The 12,957-nt window shown below is 38.7% G+C and overlaps 1 protein-coding gene across 1 annotated transcript in view; it reads right to left on the minus strand.

Moving 5' to 3' along the window:
- Window positions 1–11,701, minus strand: part of NT5DC3 (5'-nucleotidase domain containing 3) — a 35,620-nt gene extending 23,919 nt beyond the window's left edge. The window contains exons 1-2 of the mRNA XM_050915338.1: window positions 11,622–11,701; window positions 2,697–2,813 (exon numbers count right to left, since the gene is read on the minus strand). The gene's annotated coding sequence lies outside the window, so the exon portion shown is untranslated. The remainder of the gene's footprint in view (window positions 1–2,696; window positions 2,814–11,621) is intronic.
- Between the last annotated feature and the right edge of the window lie 1,256 nt (window positions 11,702–12,957).

Here is a 12,957-nt window from a genome sequence, read left to right on the forward strand (position 1 = left end):
AGGCCAGTGGGTTATTCACACAAATCAAAGTAATCCCTAAGTGTTGGCAGCGAGACTAGAGACAGAACTAAAACATGAGGTAGTGGTGTTTAAAAATAAGTTGTTAAACAACTCAACTACAGACAACTCTGTCCTTTCCCTTTTCTGCTGGGCTCTGAGTAATGACTCAAATACTGGAAAATATGTGGTAAACTGGCATGAAGGAGCACACATGGAAATTAATTTGTCTTTATTTGGGGTCCATAGAAGACAGATGAAGTTACATTCCTTCTTCCAAAAGTTACATCAGTTTTTATTTAAACAGAATGGGATATACAGAAGTAGAGGAAGTCAACCTACAACATTTTTTCTAAAATTGCACTTAACATGACATATAATCCTACAGGCTAATGTAACTTTAAATGTCCCTTCTTAATCAGATCAGTCCAAGTGATCCTAGCTGCAAGATGACTCAAAAAAGGTGTATCCGGTACTTTACACAACGCACAAAAGAACCCAGACTTTCCCTCATGTTATTGTCAGAATTGACCACACCTATGATACTTATCCGGTACAAACTCAAACTGAAAGGTGTTTAGGTATGGCTGGCAATTTAAAAAAAAAAAAAAGAAAACTCGCACCCAACAAAGAGCTTCACAGAAGAATTATCCTTCAAAGAAGAATCTCAGAGGACTGTCTTACTGCATGGATAGAGCAAGAGATAGCATGGACCTAAAACCAAAAAGGCATGCAGTTGTGTTAAGTACATACCACGTACTCTGATTTATATCTGGCATCCTACTACTATTCAGGGCCTGTATGATTAACTAGAGTCTGCATGGGGATAATACACACAATTTCTTTCAAGATAAACAGAATGTTTATGAACTAAGTGTTTTACTTTTGGCTGAATTTTGTGACCAGGAGTAATTCAGAGAGAGGCTACATACTATCCTCAGTTCACAAACACCAGCTCTATTAATACTGTTGAAGGTTCAGGACGTAGATGCCATGTGATCTCCATATGTGCATGCATAAAACACCTTTGAGAACCTGTTAAGTGTTTCACATATAGTATGTATGACAAATTAGACCTATAATTACACCACTATCTAATTTCTTTGCTTTTCATAGTTTTGTTCACACAGGGGAAACATGCAAATCTCCCTGCAGCCCACTCAGCCCTGTCAGCTCCTTCTCACGTCTGTGATTACTGAGAGCACTCAACACCTCAGAAACCACTTGGCTAATAAAGACACTCCTGCACTTAAGTGACTGCGGGATGGATTTCTAATCAGCTAGTACAGCCTTCAAGTAAAGCCTAAGATTGGGCTAACAGATACTACAATTCATTAAAGTCCCATTGAATGAAATTAAAATGCAACACTAGGAAAGCTGACAATGTCTTACTGCAGCTTCTGCAGTACAATGTTCCAAACGGAACAGCTTGGTAAGCAATAAAACCATTTGACAGATTGTATCAGACAGTTGTTTGTTACAGAGGTGAATGACCTTGGACTGACAGAGCATGGGCAAAAACAACACAGAAACAGTCTCTTGTGAAAGAATCAGAAGTCTTTCTTACTGCCTTAAAAGATTCTGAGGAATCTTATTTTCTTCATCTTTAATATATTTCCTGCTTACATAAATCTTCCTAAATGTGTTTGTAAAAATTATTTTGCTTTAAAGGCCACAGAACCATCAGATGCTGGTAACAGTTTTCAGCCATTATTGACCTGAGTCCTCTTTGACCCTGTTACGGTCCCTTTAGCCAGCCAGTACCTCTCCCACCAACAAATGTTTCCATATGGAAAATTCTTGCATACATTAAATTCTTATACATTTTTCATTTTGGTATTGGTATTTAAAAATAAGCAGAACCGTGTTCACGTGCAACTATTTGGGAAAAACATCTTTAACTATTTGGAGAAAAATCTTTTTTCCGAGCTACTTATTTGCTTCCTTTGCTTCTGTTGAAGTAATACTAACATCATTTGAAATGAATTTGCCAGATCCAATGTGGAAAAGCAAGAATATAAGCACACACTACCTATGCACATTAATATATGGTTAAAACGAGAGTAGAAAGAAAGCAATTGAAATCAGCAACATTAGTCTCTATACTGTTCCTCACAAACTCCAAGATAAACCAGAGCTGAATACTTTAAATGTTACACTTCCATAGTGGAGCTGGGCAGAGAAGATTCTGACTATTTAGTTCTGCCTGGTGAGCGTTTGTTAGCCGTCCCTCCTCCCAGAAGAAAATGTTTAATCCAAACAAGTTATGAGATTTCCTGGTAACCCAAGTGGCACAATTTTACCATCCAGGCACCTTGCCATGTGAATTCCGGTATGTGATTCCAGCCATTACGTCAGACATCCTAAAAACCCGCCAAAACTCTAAACATATTTTAACACAATTTGAAATGGCACAGGAAATTTGTGCTTACGGGCACAGCCAAAAAAAACCCCAAACAAACAAACAAACAAACAACAAAAAAAAAAAAACCACAAAACAAAGCACAACCCACAGATCCAGTAACATCAAGCAAACCTAAATAGGGATGCAAGTTTTGTAACTGCTTTTGCCCAACTTCCTAGCTTTGCAGCCTAATCTCGTATTGAGGAGAAGATTAAATGGCAATTTAAAAAAAATGAACCTTGCTTTTTACATGAAGTACATTTTGAACTACATATCCACTTAGGGGCAAACTTACCAGAGGAGTTAGAATCCCATCATTCTTCTCTGTTAATGCCATCCAGTATAGTACATGCTACCTGTTATGTGACAGGTGAGCACTTAACCAGCATCTGGTCCAAAGGGAAGTCTGAGTCTGCAAGGTAAAAAATAAGCAATCTTGAATTATTTTATACCAGATCTCAAAATAACAACGCTGGCAAAGCAGACACAGCCAAGTGTGTCTCTGCCTAAACTCACAGTGGACAGGAAATGCAAAGAAACACAGTACAGAGACAGCCAAACCATCTGGAAGGAAGACGGGTCATGTCCTAGACATCTCTGCCTGGCACCACGTGCAACCACTCCCACTATCTCTTGCACAAGCTTGTTTAACCCTCATAAAAAATATCCAGAACTAACACAAGTCCACCGAGCTCTGTTCTACCCCATGGGACTACATCTAATTCAATTTTGCATTGTAAACATGTCATAAACACCTGGCCAAAGAAGCGTAGATATACCCTTGATTTGGCCAGGGCAGTCCCAAAATGCAGGTATCACTCCTATAAAAGTCAGGACATGATTTCATCGTGCCTTACACTAGGACAGAGAATTTTCTGTCCCCACTTTCAGTATGTGCCTGACAATTCATCCCCAACATGGCAGAAAGGGAAAAAACCTATCAAATTCAGCACTTGCACCAGGTCACAACTCAATGTGGGCATTTTTCCCCCTCCACCAGGAGCTGCTGGAGGGACATCTTTCTGGCTCTGTCACATACTAGTGCCAGGGAGCAAGCTCTGGTCAAATGACACTCCACAAGAAGCAGGGCCCACACATATCTAGCAAAAAAATTGGTTGCCCTGGTCTCTTAGTGCATGGACTGCTTCCAAGTCATCTGAAAACTAATCCAGCTGCAGCAGCCCAGAGTTCCCATGGGCTAATTTATTCCTCTCCTAGCTAATAATTCAAAATATCTGCCTCTGGGCAGAGTAAATTACCCTATACAGAACCTGGTACTGTCACACCAAACTGCTTCTGGTCCTGGCAGAAATACTGGAAAGGTAGCTGAGGCATCTCTATATTATACCAATCTGAATTAGAATAGCTCAAAGAGCAAAGAATATTTCTGGACTGCACAGACAAGCAGGCATGGGCCAGAGCGTCCTCCTAGTCACACCAGTTGACGCTGCCCTTTCACACTCAAAAAGTGACCACCAAGGAGTTCCAAGCGCAGGAGCTGGGAAATTCATTCCCCAAGGCATACCTCACCTCAGGGCTACAGAAAGAGATGTCATAGCATGCCCCCTCTACATGACTGACTTGATTACCAGCATAACATGTCACATCACATCATTAGACTAAGCAGGACTGGTTCCACCCACCCCCCCACACACACACACTATACCCAACCAGAGCTCAGTAAACACTCATCCTATGATCTTATTTTCAATGAGTTTATGAGCAGGCAAGAAACAAGAGGCTGTAAGCCATCAGCTGGCAGGATTCCCCCCGTACCTGGGGAACTGGGTTGTTTTCACTCACCCAGCTAGGCAGAGATAACACTGACAATAAATTTTAAGAGCTTGGGGGAAATGGTGAACAGCTGTCAATCTTTAAAGAGACTAATAAAACTTGAATAAGGTTTCAAATTCTTAACATATCATAAAACATTATTTCCTTTACAGACAAATTTAGGTGAGGTGATCATATAATTATATGTCACTTATTGCTCAGCACTTTATATATAGCCCTGACTTTTTACTGTTCTTGAGATGACTTGAAAACTCTGCCAGCTGTCCTTGACCGCCAACTAAAAGATTAATCTTGCCATGAGAAGTGTAACTTGCATAGAAGCAAAAAGGGAAATACCCTTCACGCCCAAAACATCACAAGCCAAAAAACCTAGTAATAAAAAAAGCCCCACACACCACAAGAACTGAATTACTAAAAACACTTTTTTCCTGAACACAAGCACACAAAAGGAGATTTTGGCTCTAAAAAAAGGATTATTTTTGATAGACAGTTGTTTTGCCTGAATAAACTTAACTGATAAATAAAGTTACATTGAAACATGATACGAATACACGCTTTGTATGAATGTCATACCATAGCCCACTGGGCTCGCTGTGGCCTCACACAGTGGCACCCTCAGGGAGGTTTAGCCAAGTCCCTGTTGAGCACATGCAAACTGCAATTCTGCAAAGACTTGCAACTTAGTCACAGTCAAGCAGATTTTCAGAGGGACATTCGTAGCACATCGGACACAGCTTCCCATTTCCAGTCCCTGTTCTAAATCAGAATAGTTTAATTAACAATTTACACTTTTTCCTAGACAATCTTTACTTGATATTTCAAAACAAAGAAAAAAAGCCTGTTGTAATAATCTTCAAGTCCACGTACTGAAACTTTGCCAAAGTCAAAACCAACTGAAAACAGTCTTATTAAGATTGTGTGACATTTCCTGTTACTAGAGGCAGGGCCTATAATTCAAAAAAGCCTTTAAAAAGAGGTGGGTTTACCTTCTTTTAAACAGTGTCAGCGTCTCAAAGCCAAGAGACAATGTAAGGGTATTGCTTCAAACTGAATATATAACACATATACTGTAAAAATGCAACCTCTTTTCATAGAAGTTTCCTTGAAAACAGATCGTTTATTCAGAGAAAATAAATAGTAAAATTTACTCTCTAATGCCAGACCTATTGGATTTGTCTCCAACCATGCAGTCCTATTACTTCATCTGGTCTTGTGCATCTCCAAAGTTTTGATTCATATCAGAAAAGACTGGTCAATGTTTCTATCTCCATTGCCCTTTCAAGAATGGAAGGAAGAAAGCAAAACAAACAGACCTAAGCACCATTTAACATATTTTACCACAAATTAAGTTGGAAGCCTCGGTCCTGCAACCAGACCAAATGGTGAATCCTTCTCTCCTCACGAAGCGTCGCTAACATGAGTTGTGCTTTATGCTGGTAAAGGAGTCTGTTCACTGAGCACAAGGCTGTGGCAGACCCAGACACCCACGTCATCATTGAATTGTCAGGTTTGTAGCAGAAATAAATACTCCTGACCCATATCCATCTCTGGGTTAAAACATACTCCTTCTCCATAAAACTAATGAGTTCAGCAACAGCACACTGATAGGTGTATGTCTGTTTTGAAGATATATGTACTAAAAGAGAAATAGATATGATACGTACGTATCATATCAAACATATAGAAATATTATTTTCTTGCTTCTGGAGGCTTTGGAAAACAATGATATAGATCAGTAACATTTTTTTCCCTCCAGTTTCTGCCAGCCTCCTCCAGCATCCATTGCTCTTGCTTTGGGAAATCCAGAAGTTATCATCTGGTTACACAACCATTTGCCTGAAAAGCATGACTACTCTCACACTGTAATGCTAACTAGTCAGGAAGGAAAATATGTTTTAATGTTATTAGCATAAACAAGATTTAAATAATAAAAAATAAAGAGGAAAATTTCTGCAAGGAAAACCAATGACGTCTTATACCATTGGATTAGAATAAATGGGCTTTAAAGCAAGCATAAATTGTACTTTACACATTTCAACTTACACCCTGTTAGAGAAACATACAGGTGATCTCAAGCCTCATTTACTTGAAAAAATTGCACTGGTTTAACTTCATCCAGTTTTCAGATGCTGTAATTAAAGCCGTATAAAATCATTATGTTGGTTTAAGACTGTTTTATTGCAATTTACCATATATCAAGAGGATATCTTTTCTGTCCTAAAGCAAAACACGAACTCATATCAAAATAAGTGTCCATGCTGCTTAGTTACACTTGCGCAACCTTTTCATAGCCTTAGCACAAATGCAAGTGAGAATGCACTCATCATACTGCTGACTCTTCTCTGATTCTTGTAACACACACCTCATTTGATTACAATAACTAGATTTTGTTCTATCCAAATCAAATTAACTGTTTGTAATATCTTCTGCATAGAAAACTTTTGCCCTAACTTTATTCTAATTTAACTGTGTTGGAAACAAATAACCTTCCACACAGTTAGGGAAAAGGGGCATTTTAAAAAACAACAACAAACAGCTCAGTGCTTTGTACTTGATAGTGTGGTATGGCTGCATTCTTTTTCTAGTTGCTTCAAGTTTGATCTAGTAACATGACAGTAAGTTGGTTTTGTTTTTTTTTAAACATGGTCTACTACTTTTGTCCAAAATCAAATCATTAACAAATAATGACAGCTGTGTCAACACATACTACTTTAAAAATATGGCCTAAGATAGAACTCTCCATTTTAATTAAATTAGTTTTAAAAAACCCGTGCATTTTGGCATAAAATCTTGTGTTGCTACAAATGAAAAATGTGCCTGTACCAATTTTAGAAAAAAAAAAAACCCACCAAACGAAACCTCTTCCTCAATACTAAGCAGGTTGTATTACAGTTATGACCCCATTAAAATATGCAAGTCTCGGGATACATCTTCAGCTCTGCAGATAGTATTTTAGCTGTAAGTATGATGCACGCTCACTGAAGACAACAGAATTCAAGAGCAGCCATGTCTGTTCTGCATCCTGTGAAGATCTTCAAAGAATTGAATCAAACAGATCTGACCCTCCACATCTGAGCTACACGAGACTAGCTCCTAAGAGTCAGCCAATCAATTAACTATATTTTTTCTGAGATGTAGCACACAAATCTTTCATTTAGCCTGTATTTTCCAGAGAACAATTGGGTATATGTGAATATTTTAATTTATCTTCCTCCTAAAAATCAGAATCACCTCCCTTCAGCCCACTACTTTCTTTTCTTTCTGGAGATTCTACCTGTCTCCTGTAGTCTTTCAAGGATTCCCTCCTCACAACATTTTACAGCACTAAGACTTGGCAAAAACAGGATGCTAGTATTCAGTGGTTGAAAGACAATTTTTTTTCCTCTTTTGCGCCTAGATTTGAGAGTATGTGCATGGAGTTAAACTTTTTAGTTCATTTCTATTATAATTTTCTGTTGATAACAGATACTTTTGATAATGTTACCACCTGTAATTGTAAGAAAATGCAAGCACAAATATTAAGTGAGGTGAAGATAGATGTGTCATATTCTTAATGTTCCTTAAATGTGATAATTATCTGTCATCTGTCTCCCCCTGCATGGCTCTCCCTTTTATGGGGCAAGCCTATGCATCCTCTCCACAAAATCCATTACGTTACATTGCACTGCAGTTACACTGCACTTGTAACTAACCTTAGCATAACTACACCATGTCTGGAACCTGCGAAGATTTATGGATACGCTTGACTTAGCAGTCTCCTTGAAGCTTTAACTACTCCTTGCAAAAAGTTATTCACTGAGCTAAGTCTTCACAGGCACAAGTTCAAGGAACACAGGATGCAGGAACTGTGTCTTGCCAGGGCATAATGCTAAAATAGTGATATGCAAGTAGTGAATGACATTCAAATAGAGAAGTCAGTGAAAGTATGTGTATGTTAAAAAGTATGACTCCTTCCTCATAACTTTGTCCATAACGTTACTAAGCAACATGAATTTGCAGGCACTCTATTGCTGCAATTACAGTCATCTCAGATAAAATTGGTACAGCTTCAATCTGCAATCTAAGTAATTTCTGAACCCTATAATCAGTTTTATTGGAAGAAGGGCTCAGACTATTTCATTTCACAAAGAGTAAATAGACAGTTAATTTATAGTGGTTTTCATATTCTCTGCATTTTCTAATATGAAAGTAAATACATGGTTGCCTTTGTCCTCTGTTTTCCGATATATTAAGCAGCAGATGCCCAGCCAAGAAATCTCAATATCCTAAAGAACCAAACCATATGTTGTAGAACTTACTGCACAATTGCTGGGTTAATGACAACAGTCTCACAGAAGCACAGTAGAAATACCATCAGTGATGGCAATCACTGGCCGATCATTCTGTAGTCAGGGAGGACGGGGACTTGGCAAACAATATGATGTCCAAATACATCTGCTGACCAAATATGGCAAGGTGAGTTATATACTGTAATCAGCATAGAGCAAGAGCACCATAAACCCAATCAGCCTGTTTATTCTGGGAACCTCTTACTGATAAGAATTGTACACAGAAGAAATATGGCATTACAGCCATCCAGTGTGTCACTGTGCCATCTGGCAAGCTCATGGTGTATATCTTGCATGAATTAAACACTACAAACATACTTTTTTTTTTTTTTTTTTTTAGTGAGCCTGCCAGGAAACACCGTCACTCTTTAAATCAATGATAATTCACCCCACCTGAAGGGCCTTACTTTCTAGTATGTACAGTTCAAGATTTTCTCATGGAACTCCATTTTTTGCAAATAACTGAAGGTATCTTCCTATCTCCTCTAGATCAACCTTAGGAAAATTGGAAGAGATACAAAACTTCTTGTACATTTCAGAGTTCAGGAAAATTCACTACCTACATGGTAACGCTTACAGAATAGCACATTAAACTATGACAGATCTCTGTCATTGCAGTGTAATATTTCATAATTTTGTCACTCAAAGATGTATAAGACCTTAGAGGCTTGATCATGCACATCTGAAATCAACAGGAGTTTTGCCTCTATTTCAGCAGGAACGAGCCAAGAGTTAACTGTTAAATGCTTAGCAGCTCTCACTTAATAACAACAATAATAAGGAATTGCTGGGTGCAGATTGAATTTGAAGTCTGGCTTAAGATTTGCCTCTCATGTCCTACTGAGCACTGATATCTTTTGAAAATCTGGATGCCTACTCATAGATCTAAATTCAGATAATGGGTCCCTTCAAAATTCTACTCCAAGATGTACGCTAAAATCTATTACAGCCTATTAACACACCATTCTTAAAAGACAAGTTACTCAGAAAAATCTAAAGCCATAGATAGACATATTCGCTCTTAAAAATCTACTGCCAATCATTTTAAAGAGTTCATTAGTTTCATAACATTGATAATTCCAGCACATCATCGACTGCATTCTGCTGCTTCTTTAAAACAATGGTATATTTAGCTTTGCTATTAATAAAAACTCACAGCAAGAACCATTCACTTCTTTAAAAGTGTCTAGGTCTTGTAGCTGGAGAACTTCTGAATCATTTGGTACAAAACTATTACAACAGATTTCAGCATGTCTCTTTTGACTGTTCCTGTCTGTCATGGTTTAACCCCAGCCAGCAACTAAACACCACGCAGCCGCTCACTCACTCCCCCCTGCCCCCAGTGGGATGGGGAGGAGGATCAGAAAAGAAGGTAAAACTCATGGGTTGAGATAAGAACAGTTTAATAACTGAAGTAAAATATAATAATAACGATAACAAAATATAATACCAATAATAGTAATGAAAAGGAATATAACAAAAAAAGAAATAAAACCCAAGAAAAGACAAGTGATGCACAATGCAACTGCTCACCACCTGCTGACCAATGCCCAAGCAGCGATCTGCCCCTCCCAGCCAGCTCCCCCCAGTTTATATACTGAGCCTGACATTCTATGGTATGGAATATCCCTTTGGCTAGTTGGGGTCAGCTGTCCTGGCTATGCTCCCTCCCAGATTCTTGCACACCTGCTTGCTGGCAGAGCATGGGAAACTGAAAAATCCTTGACTTAAGTGCTACTTAGCAACAACTAAAACATCAGCGTGTTATCAACATTATTCTCACACTAAATCCAAAACACAGCACTGTACCAGCTACTAGGAAGAAAATTAACTCTATCCCAGTGGAAACCAGGACACTGTCTTTTGAGAGAATGCAGAAGATTCACTCCTCCCTCTCTCTCCTGTAGCTTTAATGAGCCTAACTCAGGCATGACAGCATTTTACCTTACACAGCAACTTGTCAGATTAAAGTCTATCTTTCTACCCTGAATTTTATTACTGTCTGCTTTCATTACATAATCATTCCTACAGGTGTTTTCACAACCTGTTACCTGTTGGTTACAAGCAGAATTAATAGGGGGAAAAAAAATCATTATTATACAAAATTCTCAAAACTACTTCTTTATATTCAACCCTCCAAATCCATATCATAGCTCTGGATAAATAACAAAGAGGTATAATGGCTTTATTGTAGCATCCATCAGTATCAGATCGCTGACAACTACCTGTGACTCAAAGAAAAACTGCAGTTTTTCCATCTGTCATAGTAGTTCTCATACACTCTAAAAATCATTTTGCTTTCAGAAGTAGAGTTACAATTGCATGCTGACTTGCTACCTTTCAGATAGAACTGAATAAAAGATAGCTTACAAAAACAACCCCCTCAAACTTTTTTTTTACAGCTTTTATTCAAAACATAGCTATGGTCTAAGCAGCATTGTATCCTATAACTAAGTTTGTGCAGCCAACTCATCACCTAGCTAGGATACCCTCATCCTACAAACACCATTTATCTTAGGAGATGCACCCTTTCTCCTACTAAATATCCCATCCTACCTCACACAGAATATTCAAGAGAGAGACAATCCTGGATTAGATCTGCAGGACTCATATGCTGGCAAGGAAACAATTTTCAACAGCCTTGCCACCAAATGAAACACACACTTTTCACAAAGGCTGGAAAAAAGCTCCTAATACATAACAATAGCAAGGCAGCTATGGATGAAACACTCGTACACCAAGAGATGGAACAGAGAGCCAAATGAGTTAGCACTTACAATGATTGAGAAATGCCAGACTAAAAGCACATCAGAAAAGTAGCTGGGCATGTAATCCTGAGTATTCAAACAACAGATATTCTCACTCACCCCTGTTAAAGCTGTTCCACTTTGCATACAATAATTAAATCATTTGGCCTAGAAATAGAAAGGATGGTCTAACATCATAGAAAAGACCTGAAAAGGACTTTTGTGACCAGTGTACTCCAGAACCAAGAAACCAAGTCCAGTGTAGAAGAGTAACACACCCTAGAGAAAAAGAGCTTTGTCCTGATCAATACTTCATTTCTTTTTCATTATATTATCCTGTAGCTCACTTACCAAGCTGCTCATGCTATCTGGCACTTTTACATTGATGAAAGTACAAGGGGTCACTGGAATTTCCTGAATTCACACCATAGTAGCAGTGAGAAGAGAGAGATTTCATACTTGTCTGCATAGCTAGAACATCGAAAAGCCATGGTGTCTCACTACCCCCTAACTCAAAGCAGGAAATATCATTTCAGAATCATATACCCTAAGCACACAAAGAGACTATAACTACCTTGAGCAGCCCACAACCTTTCTTCTCTGCAAAATCTTTGTTACATCGTCATCCATCCACCCCCAGACTGCAGCTGCCAGTGTTCAGGCTGTGCTCTGATCTGGCACAGCTGTGTAACCTGGACCAGAGTCCTGTGAGAACAGCTGTGGGAGAAGCCTTCTCTGTGCCTCCACCCACACACCTCGCACCCTTTGGCTCCCGAGCTGCATTTAAGCTCAGGCCTGTGCCTTACTGCTCATACGGCCTGTGCTCTAGGTACAGCTGGCTTGGCCAAGGTGACTCCCTGGCTAGACTCAGATCCACCTGGTCATACGTAGACTATCATCATTCAAAGTCTAGTAAGGAAAAAATTGTGGTCTCATGCTTAAAATACATTTCACGGTCCCAGTATAAGGATCTTCCTTCTTTTTAAATGTATTTGGACATACAATTGGTACACAGGTTTCACAAAATTAATTACAAAAGAAAATATTTTGCCTTACCCTGAGAAAGCTCAAGGATTTTTTTCTAATTAACATTCTTTTACTATCTATTTTCCAGGTACCTTAGGTTTGACATAACGTATAAGAAACAAAAGCCAGAGATAACAAATAAATTATACCTCCAGCTATTCACTGAGATCCTGGCACTCATTTCTGTACAGTCAACAGGTCTAGAGTTCACAGGCTACTGCAGTTTACTTATGATGTCTCTGAATGGAGGAATAAGGACTGTTTCTCCTGACACAAACAAATGTTGCTGAAAGGTTGTCTGTTAACCTTCTCTGGCAGTACTGCAACGAGCCTCTTCCTGGTATACAAGAAGAGAGAAGTCATGACACATTTGCAAGGTGGTGGCAATCTGTATAACCACAAAAAAAAAATGTTTTCCCTATTAAAAAGTTAGAGAAATACTTATTTTAAATACACGCATACACACATATGTATGTGCAAAGAATAGTTGAAATATTTGAGAAATGGCTCTTTCCAGTCTTAATGTCTCTTTACGGGGACGAACATATAAAGGCAATGCAAAAAGGAGAATACGATGATAAAATATTTCTTAAAAGCGGCAGGAACAACAAACGTAACCCAGCCGTAGGCACGTACAGACCCGGCAGGGGTGCCCTCTTGA

The sequence above is a fragment of the Gymnogyps californianus genome, chromosome 1 (genome assembly GCF_018139145.2).
Source record: "Gymnogyps californianus isolate 813 chromosome 1, ASM1813914v2, whole genome shotgun sequence".
Lineage (NCBI taxonomy): Eukaryota > Metazoa > Chordata > Aves > Accipitriformes > Cathartidae > Gymnogyps > Gymnogyps californianus.